The 9,802-nt window shown below is 42.8% G+C and overlaps 1 long non-coding RNA gene across 1 annotated transcript; it reads left to right on the forward strand.

Moving 5' to 3' along the window:
- Nucleotides 1-9,282: 9,282 nt before the first annotated feature.
- Nucleotides 9,283-9,533, forward strand: LOC120726474. Its single transcript, XR_005694326.1, has 2 exons — nucleotides 9,283-9,329; nucleotides 9,425-9,533. It is a non-coding gene; the product is annotated as an uncharacterized LOC120726474 (long non-coding RNA).
- Nucleotides 9,534-9,802: the final 269 nt, after the last annotated feature.

The raw sequence follows: 9,802 nt of genomic DNA on the forward strand, positions 1-9,802 counted from the left end.
CTGGGTGTCCAGTAGATGTAATCATTCCTCTGTTCTGCCAAATTTTTGCAAAGTGGTGCACTGCTGAAAAAACATACTGGCTGTATATATTTATATCTTGGCCTGTGTGCAAGTCACATGCACGTATGACTGCTTTGACTTCTGCACTCTGAGCAGAGTGCGAGGATGTTAGCGGTTTTGCTTCTATTACTCTGTCTGCTGTAGTCACTGAATAGCCTACACAGTTTTGTCCTAGGCTATTCTTAGACGCTGAGCCATCTACAAAAATGTCACTGAAACCGGGTTGTGGTGTGCTGTGAATGTCAGCACGTGGCTTTGTCTCCTCATCTAACTTTTTCATACAGCAGTGTGGATGACCTTCTTCGGGTGAGGCCAAAAGTGTGCTCGGGTTCAGCTGACCACACTTCTTGATGCGAATGTGTGATTGCGACAGTAAGATTCCAACATATGAGAGTTGCCTTGCATGCGTCAGGTAAGACAAATTGACTTAGATTAAAATTGAAGTCACTGCATGGGGTACTCTGATGATCAGAGTATGCCCTAAAACAATGGCAGCTGACTTTTTTTACTGCCTCTGCTGCGGCTGCACGCAACAGAGTCTAATTTGCACGAGTAAAATGCGAGCGGGCGTTGTTTTTCTCCAAATGCCTGTGTTAACACTGCTTTCATATAACCTGCTCCTCCATCTACATGTAAGTAGAAAGGCTTATCATAGTCAGGCAGTGCTAAAACAGTATTCGTCTGTAATGCTAGTTTCAAGTTACTAAATGCTTCTTCTTCTTTTGTAGATGCAACACTACATTTTTATTTAAAGCATTTTAGGTCATTTCTATTTTTTTTATTTTACAAAGAATTCACACATCTCACATATTTCAAACTTTTAAGTTAGGATTTTTAAAAAAAAATAAACTTTGCATTGCTCACAGCTCATAGCTCACAGCTCTAAAACTAGGCATTTGTAAATCATATGCCTAATCACTATGTGTCACTGTGATCCACAACTATGGTCAAAAATTTGTTTCCAAACAAACAAAATAATCAAACAAAAACAAAAAACAAATTGCTGATGGCATGAACGCTTTACACACATGAGTCTAGACACAAAAAGAAAAAGAAAAAATGCTGCCAGAAACAAAGCAGAAGTGTGAGGACAAAAAAACTGAGCTCACAGACAGCTGCATGTGTGAGCTTTTAACAGCATGCAGCTTCTGCTCTAAAAAATAAAAATAAAAATAAAAATGTGTAACTTGCTCATTAACTTGGTAGTCTACATATTTAATTCAGCTTCTCAATCCTGTAGCTTTAGCTGTTGTCTACAGGGTTTAGCTTATTAGTTGTTATTATAGGTTTGCTCTATATCTCAGCAATGTCCCATCTAGGATGACAGGTTTTCAAGCAGGTCAAGTGCCTCTATGCACTTCATCAGTTTAGTTATTTTCTTCGTTATCTTCATCTCATATGTCGTTCTACTGAGTTTGAGCAACCTTAAGCTTGATGCAGACTACTTCTTAACAATTGTCCACCTCACATCATAACTGACTAAGGTGCCTCTTCCTATTAATATTATGTCATTATTAATGTTATTATCTTTTTTTTATTTCTATATAACAGCAATAGTATATTACAATATTTTATTAGTGTATTACAACACACTACTACTGAGCCAATTTGATAGTTAGGATCATCTTACTCAGCAAACAGATAATTTAGAATTCATCCAATCGGCACAGATTTGCTTTTTCTCTGAACAGGTTTGTGCCTACCTTTTTAGACCGGTCTTCTGTTTGCCTCATATCAGATCCAACCTTCGGTCACATTCGTTCTCTCTGTTGCATGGCGAACCAGGCAGTTTATTATAATATTTTATTTATATTTTATTTTGTGTCCATCAAGGGCTTCGGGTGATCTGCAGCTTCACCCTTTCCCAAGCTGGAGACATTTACCTTTTCACACACTTTCCTTGGCTGAACAATGACACAGCCTTAATGTACCTTATGCATCTCTCTATTTTATTTAAAAGCTTTTCGTGTGAATTATTTGCTTTCATTCATTCCATACATTCTGTACATGGTCGTCATGCCAACTATGTTTCATTGTTAATATCAGTTTACAGGTTGTTATCCTTGCTATTATTAGTTTGAATATGTTAAAGATAAGCTCTAATTTAATTTAGCCTCTTGTTTATTCCACTTTATTCCTCTTGTATTTATATGTATTCAGTTGGGTCTGTATCTAGCCCTTTTTAAACTTCTACTTTGATCTCTAATTTCTCACTTCGTTAGGGATTATTATGTTCATCCTGATATGGGTGAGTGTATAATGGGTGGTGCTACAGCTGCGGCTGCAGGAACGGGTGGTGGATTAATAAAAGGATGGCGAGGACTGCACAGTGTCTCGTCTTCTGGTTTTACTAAACTAGCAGTTAAGTACTGTTTTTCTGACTGTTTATCTTTTTTCTCTTGTTTTTTTTTCTTTTTATTTTCATCTCGCCTAACTGCTTCTTCTTTCCAGGCCTGGAAATATTCTAATTCTTGCGTACGTTTTCCTTTCTTTCTTAAGTTTTTTTGTTTCTTCTATTTCTTTCAAAAGAACTTCCTTCAGTTGTGTTAATGCTGAGGGGCTGCATTTTCCTTCCCAAGTGGGACATTTTGTTTTCTTAGGATTTCTCCATCTACAAGCACTGATTTGTCCGGTGCCTGGACAAATTTCTTTTCTAGCCACTGATCGTCAGCAGTGAGTTTTGTGGGCTGATTCCCCATTATCACAGAACTACAGAGCCTTCTCTGGTACTAGACTCGGGGGTGGTGGCTGACACGCCTTTCTACTCCGCGCTGTTCACGGAGCGGTGTCAGTTTTATGAGGTGAAACTCAACGTTTCCCCTCTGTCACCAGTACTTGGGCTTTTGCAGGAACACAAAGATGGAAGTAGTTTAGCAGCGTGTTGTGCTGTAAAATCAACTTACTTCCAAAAAACATATACATACACACAGATAGACATTTGTGCGCTAATTTGTCACGAAGTACTTTCGGCTACTTCTGAAACCAGTCTAAACATAATTTATCACGAAGTAATTGCGGCTCCCTCTAAACCCAGCCTAAACTTAGTTCCTTTCTGCGAACTCAACCTATTTCACGTGTTTCACGAAGTAATTGCGGCTACTTCCAACCTATTTTGCACATTTCCCGAAGTAATTGCGGCTACTTCCAACCTATTTTGCGCATTTCCCGAAGTAATTGCGGCTACTTCCAACCTATTTTGCGCATTTCACGAAACCCTTCTGGCGGTTTAAGACCAAACAGTGTTTTCTCACCCTCAGTCGTCTTTTGCTGGTTGTTCATGTCGTCTGGCTGGATCCCAACGTCGTGGACCAGAAAAGTTCACCGGCCTGGACCCGAATTAACATCCCAGGTCTTTCACCTCTACCTGGAGAGGGCTGTCGACAGACTTCTGTGATGGCTTCCCACGACGTCAGGATACAGCAGTCAGACCTTGGATTTGGAGTCACAGAAATGTGTCTGTTGTTTCCATCGCTAAGCTCGAAGGACCAATTTAAATGACAGGGGATTTCTTAAAATCACCCCCTAGTTCTTCAGCTCAGACACCTGAGTTAGAAAACACAAACACTGCAGTTGTCTTTCACTCGCGAGGGCAGTCATGGACGCATGACCTGCGTCTCATCACTGTCTGCGTTCTTTATTTATACTTGTGTGTGTGTCTGTGTGTGTATGTGTGTGTGTGTGTGTGTACAAAAATAACAACGTCACTCAGAGCAACGGGTTTTTCCCTTTTCTACATCTGTATGTTCTCGGAAAAGAGCTGAGGTTTCTCTTCTCTACATCTGACTGTTCTCTGAAGACAGGAAGCAGTTAGTAGCTGAATAAGTTCATCACAAAAGTTATTAGGTGAAAAGTCACGTAGACATGTAGATTGCTTAGTGATCAATAAAAAGCACATTTCATGGAGCTGATCACATTATATAAAAACAATTTCCCTTTGGCAGTAAGCGTAGTCTTTGTACTAAGAATTTTGTTTTTTTTATCAATTATCTCATTTAATTCTAGTTTTGTTTTGCGTATTTTGTTCAATGTTTCCTGATCTTGGTGGGACGCGTAGGCTTCTTCTAGTGATTTGATGTTTTTTTCTAATTCCTGAATATTTTTGTTTTCTTTTTTCTTTTTATGTGATGAGAAAGCTTCTAGCTGACTCTCAAGTGTGACAGGTGTGCCAGCAGGAAAGAGTAATAATAACATGCATCCTGAGGTTTGTAATGCAGGATTAAAGGAGCCAGACTTTGTTCACACAGCTAGGATTGTATTTTACACTGACCCTGGGTCAGTATAAGTATCATACAGTTTAAACGAAGCACTGAAACTTGCACATATTTATTAGAGATGCGTTGAAGCTAATCGAGATATTTACTGTCAATCTGTGGCTGCGATTAATCTGTGGCTGCGATTAATCACTTTACTGGAAACTTTATTAACCAGTAACTTCATCAGTCATGACAGAAGCTAATCTTCTGCTTCTGTCATGACTGTAAGCATTGTAGCTTTACTACAATATAAGCTAACTTTTACATCGCAACTTTAAGCTAGCACCATAAGGACGGTAAAATACGTAATAATATCTACAAATGCATCTTAAAGCTGTTATATTAGCACTCTGTGTATTACTAACACAACCACATTAACATTATTGACTTTTAATAGTCATTCTATAAATGCTGTCCGTTTAAATGGCCTTACCTGTAAACACTGCTGTATCCAGCGGATTCCAGCCAGAGTGGATTCTGGAGTATTCCCATGCTCCTGTTAGTGATCCTCCATCTGGATGGATGATAACAATCTTCTGAACAATCTAGCAGGAGATGGCCCATATCTATGGGACTGATTTCTGCTAATAACGCCTGATGGATTGATAACAGCCGAAGCGGGTGAATAAAGTCACCCAGTCGCTAGCTGTGCCATTGGCCAGCATACAACACTCCCTCCATAAATGCAATAAATGATACAAAAACAATAGCCTATTAGTTGTTTACATTATTTAATATAGTGTGTTCAGTATACGTCACTACCCCAGAGGGAGTGTTCGCCCAAGGCGCCAAACAGGCTAGGACTGCCACTGAGTAGGCGGTAGGGTAAACTGTCTTGCCCAAGGACACAACGACCAGGACAGAGAGCCCAGGGCTCGAACCGGCAACCTTCCGGTTACAGATGCGCTTCCCAACCCCCTGAGCCAGCATAAGAACTGATCCTGTCTAGTTTGGTTTATCCTTCATGTGGATAACAGGTGGTCAGATTAACTAAAACAAATCAACAAAACACATTCAAACATAACACTGGGAGAGCACTCGACAGCCACTTTGAGTACTGCAAAAAAATTCATTTCATTTGTTTATGGCTGTAGCAGGGCCTCCTGTGAATTTGACCTTGTGAGGGTGTGTCCCAACATCTTTCCTGCCTCAATTATCACACTTTTTGTTCACCTGACTCTACTCAGCAATTAACATGGAATACCTAAGGGCAAAGTGCCTTGCTGGTTTGCAGCTAGTGAGCTGTGTGTGTGATGACTGCTTGCTCTTTTTTGTTTGTTTGTTGATTTAACCTTTTGACTTATTTTTCAGTTTAGTGACCAACTCCTAGGGTTTTGTTTTGTTTTCTTTCTCCATCCATCCTCATCCGCTTTATCCGAGGCCGGGTCGCGGGGGCAGCAGCCTAAGCAAAGAGGCCCAGACCTCCCTCTCCCCAGCCACCTCCTCCAGCTTATCCGGGGGAACACCAAGGCGTTCCCAGCCGAGAGATATAATCTCTCCTGCGTGTCCTGGGTCTGCACCGGGGCCTCCTCCTAGTGGGACATGCCTGGAACACCTCACCCAGGAGGCGCCCAGGGGGCATCCTTGTCAGATGCCCGAACCACCTCAGCTGGCTCCTTTCGATGTGGAGCAGCAGCTGCTCTACTCTGAGCCCCTCCCGGATGGCCGAACTTCTCACCCTATCTCTAAGGGAGAGGCTAGCCACCCTTCGGAGGAAGCTCATTTCTGTCGCTGTATCCGCGATCTCGTTCTTTCGGTCACTACCCACTACCCATTGCGTGCAGCAGCAACCACAGCCTCCCAGACACTGTTCAGAGAGGTGTACTGTTTTCCCTCCTTCTAAATCTCACATTTGATGATGGACCACAGGTTCTCAATGGGGTTCAGATCAGGTGAACAAGGTGGCCATGTCATTAGTTTTTCTTCTTTTATACCCTTTCTTGCCAGCCACGCTGTGGAGTTGAGCTTGACTCCATCCTCAACCCGAAAAGGCCCCACAAGCTCATCTTTGATGATACCAGCCCAAACCAGTACTCCACCTCCACCTTGATGGCGTCTGAGTCGGACTGGAGCTCTCTGCCCTTTACCAATCCAGCCACGGGCCCATCCATCTGGCCCATCAAGACTCACTCTCATTTCATCAGTCCATAAAACCTTAAAAAAACCAGTCTTGAGATATTTCTTGGCCCAGTCTTGACGTTTCAGCTTGTGTGTCTTGTTCAGTGGTGGTCTTCTTTCAGCCTTTCTTACCTTGGCCATGTCTCTGAGTATTGCACACCTTGTGCTTTTGGGCACTCCAGTGATGTTGCAGCTCTGAAATATGGCCAAACTGGTGGCAAGTGGCATCTTGGCAGCTGCACGCTTGACTTTTCTCAGTTCATGGGCAGTTATTTTGCGCCTTGGTTTTTCCACATGCTTCTTGCGACCCTGTTGACTATTTTGAATGAAACGCTTGATTGTTCGATGATCACGCTTCAGAAGCTTTGCAATTTTGAGACTGCTGCATCCCTCTGCAAGATATCTCACTATTTTTGACTTTTCTGAGCCTGTCAAGTCCTTCTTTTGACCCATTTTGCCAAAGGAAAGGACGTTGCCCAATAATTATGCACACCTGATATAGGGTGTTGATGTCATTAGACCACACCCCTTCTCATTACAGAGATGCACATCACCTAATATGCTTAATTGGTAGTAGGCCTACCGAGCCTGTACAGCTTGGAGTAAGACAACATGCATGAAGAGGATGATGTGGACAAAATACTCATTTGCCTAATAATTCTGCACTCCTTGTACACTTGTGTTCGATTCCTGCAGCTTATCACACATTTGATTTCCACGTGTTTCAACTGCAAGTGTCCAGAGTGAGGACAGACTGAGGGACCAACTGCTGCGCATCGTCTGTGAAGCTTTGCACCCCTGATGATCCACCAGGACAAACTCAGCAGTGTGAGCGGAAGAGGAGGAGGAAGAGCCAGTACCAGCTGACAGATAGAGAGAATAGACAGACTGTTCCCTGTTTGCGAAGAACTGCTAGAAAAGTTTAAAATAACTAATTTTCTGTCCTGAATCAGTCTTATTAGGCAATGTTAAAATAATTTTATAATTCCAGTGTTTTCAGTGTCGGAGAAAGTACTCAGGGCCTTCAAGTTACACACTATGAAAGGCAGAAACAAGTTCAATGTTCAGAACCCTAAAGTATGTATCAGCAGCAGAATGGACCTAAAAATAAATGTTTGTTTCAATTCTATGAAGCTTTGACTATTTTGGATTAGTAGTACTGCTGTATTTGTTAGTATCATATTGATGTAATTGTTTATATGCTTTATATATTTTGAGGTAAGTTGATCTATAGTGTCACATCATATTCTATAAGGATGTTCTGTGTTCGTATACTTTCTGCCCAGTTTGACCCATTTAGCAGAAGTCAGCCTGTTTAAGGCTCTGATATCTATTCTGTATGACTTAAAGCAGTTATGACATGGTATGATTTTCTCACCCAATAAAGGGATATTTAATATATCAGTCTACTCTTCATTCTATGAGACCGGTCGAGGCAGATGGCCGCCCCTCCCTGAGCCTGGTTCTGCTGGAGGTTTCGTCCTGTTAAAAGGGAGTTTTTCCTTCCCACTGTCGCCAAAGTGCTTGCTCATAGGGGGTCATATGATTGTTGGGTTTTTCTCTGTATCTATGAAGCGCCTTGAGGTGACTTTTGTTGTGATTTGGCGCTATATAAATAAAACTGATATTGAATTGAATCAGAATGTCAGAAAAGAGCCAAACGGGACAGGAAAAAAAAAAAAAAAAAAAAAGACATAACTGCTCAGGGATCCTGGGTCACTCCAACCCAGGATCCCTGAGCAGTTATGTCTTTTTTTTTTTTCTTTTTTTTTTGCCTGTCCCGTTTGGCTCTTTTGCCATCAGAATTGTTGTCTAAAGGCAAAGAAAGATTCCCAATGGATTTACTTTACCAAACTGACCATCCCAGCCTTGCCATAATGGTCCATTTGATTCACCTTTTATTGTTTATTTTATTTTCACTTGCTGAATACGGGACAGACTTGACTGGGGGAAAGAAAGGGAGAAAGAAAGAGGGAAAGAGAAACAGCTGAGAAGAGGGACGGGGGAGAAGGGCAAAAAACAAAAACCAACAGAATGGGCAGAAAAAAAAAAAGAAAAAAAATGCATATATCGATCACCTGGATCACCTGTTGAGAAAGAAAAAAGAAAACAAGCAGAAGAGAACAAGAGTAATAGAATAAACAACATCACAATGATATATGGGAATATGACAGTAAATACTAAATATTAAACATTATTGTGCAGCACACAAGATCAACAGAACACAGTGTGCTTTGAGGTAGGAGCCAAAAAGGGTGTAGTTTGTGGGTGTGATCACCCGTGTGTACACCTGTGAGCATGGACGCGCTTGTTTTTTTAAAAGGTTCCTTCATGTAATGATCTGCTAGAGGGTGTGGGGGGCACAGCCCCGTCCTCCAGGGCATGAAGCAGGTATGGAGGAGATCAAGACTCCAGACATCCAGAGGCCCCCAGAACACAAGAGACCAAGGAAGACCAACAGAGGGGCAGCTGCGCCACACTCCCAGAAAGAGCTGAGGAGAGTTCCAGATGAGGGCTCACTCAGCGGCCGCGGAGCAGAAGCCAGGGGAGGTTGCAGTGACGCACCCGTGAGCTCCGCCGGCAGCCAGCTGTGCCAGAGTGACCGAGCCCCAGGCTAAGAGGCCGAGGGCACCCCACCCCCGCAGGGGCCCAAGCGAGCCCCAGGCTCCAGGCCCTGATCCCTGAGCAGTTATGAATTATAATGTATATTTGGTGTTGCTGTCCTTCTCCCTGTTTGCGTGTGTATATATGTGTTTCTGCGGGCGCCTTCAGGCCTGGTGGGTGTGGCCCTGCTGGCGGACTGGCCACACCCGAAGCCACACACCTGCTGCTGATCAGGCCTCGTCGGGGGAGCTACTTAGGAGAGTCTTGGAACTCCCACCGACGCGGGATCATTCCGTGAGACTCCATGTTAGTCATCCTGTTGAGCTGAGTTAGTGTGTGTATGCCCGCGGTTATATGTGTCCTGACGGCTGCGTCTATTGTGTCCCCAGGAGAAGTGTGGAGCGCCAGACAGCAGCCAGCACGAGGAGTGCTGAGACACGGGAGCGGAGAGGACTGAGACACGGACTGGTCACGGAGAGACACGACACGGGAGTCAGGGAAAGCACGGGGATTTATTGTTGTTTTGTTACCTACACTGTAAATAAAGAGCACTGTTTGCACACAGAGCACCACGCCTGGGTCCTCCTTCCCTACACCCCCCACGGTCTGCCATGCCAAACCGTGACACAGAAACAGTTATCACAGCTCGTACATTTTCTTTTTACACATATATGTAAGTATTGAGCCAAACATAGTAATACAAACATAATAAAAGAACAATATTTGTCTCTTATATATAATACATCTATATATACACTGTAAAAGAT

Source organism: Simochromis diagramma, unplaced genomic scaffold (genome assembly GCF_900408965.1).
Source record: "Simochromis diagramma unplaced genomic scaffold, fSimDia1.1 OVJJ01000753.1, whole genome shotgun sequence".
Classification (NCBI taxonomy): Eukaryota; Metazoa; Chordata; class Actinopteri; order Cichliformes; family Cichlidae; genus Simochromis; species Simochromis diagramma.